This window comes from Mytilus californianus, unplaced genomic scaffold, assembly GCF_021869535.1.
Source record: "Mytilus californianus isolate M0D057914Y unplaced genomic scaffold, xbMytCali1.0.p SCAF_8, whole genome shotgun sequence".
Taxonomy (NCBI): Eukaryota; Metazoa; Mollusca; class Bivalvia; order Mytilida; family Mytilidae; genus Mytilus; species Mytilus californianus.
Window position 1 is genome coordinate 77,227,469 of NW_026262734.1, and position 6,284 is coordinate 77,233,752.

Genomic DNA, 6,284 nt, shown 5'->3' on the forward strand with positions numbered 1-6,284 from the left:
GACTTACCGAGGACTACCGAAAGAATGTTTGGCTGATATGTAAAGAACGTTAAGGGGAAATTTTGAACCCCTGTGGTGGTCAGCAGGGCGCGGATCCAAGAAATATATATTTAATTCGAGAATAGCCTTGCTTTATTCTTTGCAATGAGCTAGGGCTGGTTCGAAACTAAGCCGTTAAGACCTACCTCGGAGTACCGAGTGTGTGGTTGGTATAAAAAATAAGTTAAGGGGCAACTTTGAACCCCTGTGGTGTCTAGGAGTGCCTGGATGTTAGGTCCGGTTCGGAAATCTGCCGAATGGACTTGGAGAAGAGTACCACCGAAAGAATGTGTGGTTGATATGAAAAGTACGTTAAGGGATAACTTTGAACCCCTGTGGTATCCAGACAGGCCCGGATGCCAGAAAAACTATTTAAGTGGTGAATAGCCTGGCTCAATAACTTTGAATTGAGCTAGTCTGGTTCGATAATTTGCCGTAGGGACCTACTGAGGAGAACCGAATGTGTAGATGGTAAATATGGAAAATACGTTAAGGGACAACTTTAAAACCCTGTGTTGGCCAGACAGGCCCGGATCCCAGAAAAATATTGAAGTGGCGTTTTATATCAAACACACATGAGTCTGAGCACCACAGGGGTTAAAAGCCCTCCTTAACGTATTTTCCATATCAACCACACATTCGGTACTCCTCGGCAAGTTCCTACGGCAAAGTTCTAAACCGGACCTAGCTCATTTCAAAGGTATTCGCCACTTGAATATGTTTCTAGGATCCGGGCCCGTCTGGCCACCACAGGGGGTTCAGAGGCGCCCCTTAACGTATTTTCCATACCAACCACACATTCGCTACTTCTCGCCAAGTCTCCTCTACGACAAAATTTTGAACCAAATCTAGGTATCGACCCAGATGACGATAACATTTTTTTCGTTACCCATCTATTGGATCAAAAAGAGTATTTTTCCCTTTTTTGCCTCTGATAAATTTTCGATGACACAATTAAGCAAATGATGCATAATTAACACATCACAATTTATTCTACATTTTGTAAGCATAGAGTGAGGAAATATATCAAGGATGTCGATTATGTTCCGGATTAATTCGATTCCGATGTAAAATAGAATTAATTTCTCCGAAAAATCCAAGTGCCAAAATCTCTACCAAAACTACTTGAAATAAAAACTAAATAAAATATAGAGACATAAGAATTAATACAAATCTATATTTTTATTTACAAAAAACTTAGACATTGTACAATTTATTTCATTGTAAACAGCAGTACTACATGTAATTATGGTTGCGTTGGTGAGTTAACGCAACATGAATTATGTTAAAAAAAATGAACAGATAAATTAAGATACTACTATAACGAGAAGCATTTTCAGGAAATATATCGGAAAAATATCAAATTTGATGACTTTTCTAGTTTTTCTTTAGATCTAAGATTGCGAAAATATGTCACTTTTCAGTTGATATACACCGTACCGGTCAACAAATTTTTCGACCATGGACTTAAATTTATGTAGGATAAATTCATATTATTCTTACACATAACCATGTCTCTGGTGGAGAGTTGTCTCATTGGCAATCATACGATATCTTCTAATTTTTATATAGAACATTTTTTTGTCAGGCTAACATCTATGTTTATGCAGTCCGTATAACGTAAACTCGCGTACCGTATAAAAGAGAAATATAAAAGGATTTAAAAGAGAACACATAAAAAGAAGAAGAATAGTGTGGCACGCTTCACTACTCGATGGCAATATAACAATCATGTATAGTTTAGTGTGACGTCCATTTTCATTGAACTAGTACACATTTTTGTTTAGGGGCCAGCTGAACCACGCCTCCGGGTGCGGGATTTTCTCGCTGCGAAGAAGACCCATTAGTGGCCTTCTGCTGTTTTCTGTTCTTTGGTCGGGTTGTTGTCTCTTTGACACATTCCCCACTTCCATTCTCAATTTTATACATGAACATGTAAAACATTCGAGGCAAAATATATTCGCATCACATCCATGGTTGTTACTATCCTGTAAGACATACTTTTTTTAATTTAAATTAATCGGAATAGCATGTGCCTGACGGTAACAATCGTCTCTAAGAAAAATATGACGGTGAAACATAATCCGTATTCATCAGAATATGAAAACAGGAGGACATGCGGTAACATGTCTAATTATACAGCAATCAACAAAATACCAAAGGACAATGATTTGAACAGCTGTAACCATGTCCATTTAAGAATATTTTAGGTATAGTTAATGAGCGTTTGTGCAGAGAGCAATAGTTGTTTGCAAAAAAAGATCAGTTAAAATATTATTTCGTAAAGTGATACATATGGACTGTAGAAATTTTAATAAACGTGCACATTCGTCTGACAAGAAGACTACATGCAAAGTAGCAAAAACAAAACATAAAATACCATGCACAAAAGAATTTACAGTAAAGTAAATAAATTATTTAGAACACCAATCAAATATTTATGCATTGAACATTATTCATCCTATGAACATATAGCTGTTATGTAAATATATTATGCTTGTGACATTGCGCTCAGAAATGGACATCCTAACTATTTCAGATTTTCCATTTGAACCAATACAGAATAACAAAAGACACAACAATAAATGGATAAAGAACAATTCGACTTTGTAGGGTTTTGACCGAATAAAATTAAGTTTTTAATATCAGTTTTAACAGATCTTTTATACAAAACTATTAGTATTAGCTGTTTCAGTGCATCTTAAATGTAAGAGATAAAATATTGTTTTCTTACCCATCTGTCCTACTTATTACAACGTCTAAAGACAATATAGAATTTTGATTATATTACAATCACACATAGTTGCAGTTTCTAACGTTATAAAAGTATACCGAGGCAATTCTACTTGATTCAAAACCATTTTCCTCTGCTTTAGTCCTTTTCACGCTGTTCATTTTTCAATTATTTAACTATAAACCTAATTACTGACTGTAGTTTTGAGTTAATATTTGTTGGGAAGACTATTGTAACTTATCACAGCCACAACAATATCTCGAACCTGATTGCTTTTAGAATTCAGAAACTGAGGCGAAAAATCGTGTACATAAAATTCTTTTAAACTTAATAAGCAGTTCCTATAATTATTCTATTTAGAAGCATACAAATTTTAAGTCATTGAATCTAAAGTTGTACGACTTTGCCCCCAGCAGAGCTATAGAAAAACAGTACATTAACGGGTGTTACACGGACACTTTATAAATGATACACGCACACTTTTTCGTTGTTACACGGACACTTTTTATGAATAGAATCACTCGTGCATGATCAGTGAGTTCATGGGCACTTTAAATTTCAATTAAATTTGAACTTTTTTTTTACCGACATATTTCCTCTCTTGTTTATTAAAATATTTACGTTGGCATTAACAACTATATTTTTTTCAAACAATTCCAGTATATTACTATTCATATCAGTACACTAAGTGGTTGACCATTTAACTTCAAAAGGGGGTTATGGTTTTTTCCTAAAAAATATTCTGATCCCCAGTTTTATGAGAAAAATATATTGTGGTCAAGCAGATGACACAATAATGTTTTGATTCCTGATTTTCCGAATACCGTGTATAATAGTGCTAATTTAAAAAAAATCATTTGGGTGATAGCGTTGAAAAACTAAATAATTTTCTTACTCAGAAAAGAATATACCCCCCTTTTGAAGCTTAATGGTCGGTCCGTAAATGTTTTTTTTTTTTTTCAATATATGGACATGAATAGTATTCTGAACCATGCTGAAAGTAAAGAAATGCTGGTACCAACGTTTATATTTCAATAAAAAAGACAGGAAATATATATATAAAAAAATCAAATCTAATCAAAAGATAAAATCCCTAACAACTCACCAATGCACGATTGGTCCTATAAATAAAAAGTGTCCGTGTAAATCATGTTCAAATAGGCAGCAAATCTTGAAGAACATCATTCCACTTAATAATATGTCACCAATTCTGGACGGTAAGCTGCAATTGGATCATACCGTGACACGTGTTTAATCCTGGTCAACACTATTAGAGACATATAAAAACCTATAAGCATGCTTTTTGTTTTTAAATCCAAAATATATGCCTATATATATATCTAATAACAAGACAAAATCCATTTTTTCATAACATTTCATTCACTAATGAAGTAGGACATTCATTCTTTTTATACATTTATATTGTTATTGAATTCATATATATTGAATTCATATATTTGGGAGTAAACGTACGATTCTTATTATTTTTTAAGGGGGAATGGGGGAATGGAATGGCACATCCTGCAATATTTTAACAAATAAAGGATTAAGCCTGTTTGTTTTAAATTAATTTTTTTACCCCCCCCCCCCCCCCCCCCCCCCTTTTCCGTTTTTCCCCAAATATAAAATCATATGTGAGCTTGCTAACCTCTGAAATCTTTTTCATACATTACTTACTTGCTAAGTTACATTTTAAAAAGCCTCAAATGTGTACGACATTCATCTTTTTCTTGACATGGTTCATTTTTATAAAATTATTAGATTCTTGAATTTCTTGAGAAAAAAACTCTCGGCTGAAGGGAAGTGAAAAAAAGTTTGTTTAAACTGTAACTTACATTAACTGGTATATGGCCATTTAAGTTTCTAATCTGTGTAGTTTTGCTACCTCTTCTAAATTCAAAATGTACGACTTCTTTCATGAAACGTCGTACAAGTCAGATACAAAACAAAGGTAACAAAAAACAGGCCGGAAACAAACTGCCATATAGTTCTTCTGTACTTGCAGTCAGGTCAAGGTCCTCGGCTATCTCCTCGGACCTTCACCTGACTACTCGTGAAGAAAAACTATCCGGCAACGTTTGTTACCGGCCTGTTTCTTTGTTACCTTTGTATTGTATCTAATACTTAGTTTCCATTAAGTTTTTTCGCCTCATTTGGTATTACTTGAAAAATACTCAGCCGCACACAAAACCAGTATCTCCGACACAGCTTAAGTGTGACGGCATGTTTCTATTTTAACCTTAACACTTCAAAACAAGGTATATGATTGCAGCAAATTGAGTATTTAAGATCTTCACTCGGACAAGAAACATTACTGTTACAATACAAAAGCTTTATTCGAGCACCAATTTAGTGTATAGGATTGTATTTGACTTATTATCTAAGAATTAATTGAAGGTGAAATAAGCTATCTTTTGTGCAGTCTACACAACAATACAAAATAAAAAAACCATACACAATAAATGTACACATACCAATAGGATGACCACTAACTTCAGCAAGGTAATAAAAATAGCATTTAATTTGGAAAAAGGAACATGTGATCGCTTTTGCATGAATCTAGATAAAGTAGCTACATATGTTATTGTGATACTACCATCGGCATAGATGGCCGAGTTGCCTAATTAGTCTTATCAGGGATAGCTAGTTGGTCATCAATGAGGTTGCGAATTCACACCCCGCTTCGTAAAAATGTGTGCGATTGTAATCGTAATTCACTAATTAAGATCGCCGATTTTCCTGTCGAAGGTCGGTGGTTCTATCCGGGTTATCTGAATTTCTCTGCCAATAACAACTGGCCGCCATGAAGGGTTAGCAATGTGTGCAGAAAGTAGCGTTAAGCACATACATTTAACCAATCATGGATACTGCCGCTCAAAAAAATAAAACAAGAAACAACACTCCTATCAGCTAGGAAGTCGACAGTATTTGTGAGAGAACAGTAGGTGTTTAAACATTTCATTGAAAATGAAAACCTTTTTTACTGATGTCACGCTGTAGCCTGTTTGTAGAATGATGTAAGAAAGTTCCCGATTTTCGATGCGTCATTTCGAATACAAATATTATTTTTAAAAGCTTAGAACATGACGAAACCGTTGCTAAATTTAGATAAAGGATAATGCATAATATAAAAAAAGAATGAAAGTGAAATCGTAACTGGAGGCTCTCAAGAGCCTGTGTCGCTCACCTGATTCTACTTCGGTTTTGGAAATCATGTTAAAATAGATTAAAATCATAACAGATACCCTAATAATGAGTGAGGCCAAATTTGGTTTGATATTGGCCCTGTAATTTAATAAAAAAATCCTGGTGGCCATCTTGAACAGTAAATCAGCAACAAAGTAGCAACACTTAGTCAGCACCTCATAAGGAACATTCATGCCATGTTTGGTTTCAATCCATTCAGTGGTTCTCTAAAAGAAGATATTTGTATGTATTGTCCATAGGGTCCTTTGTAAAACACTGTCCCCAGTTGGTGGCCATCTTGGATGATGGATCAGCTTCAAAGTAA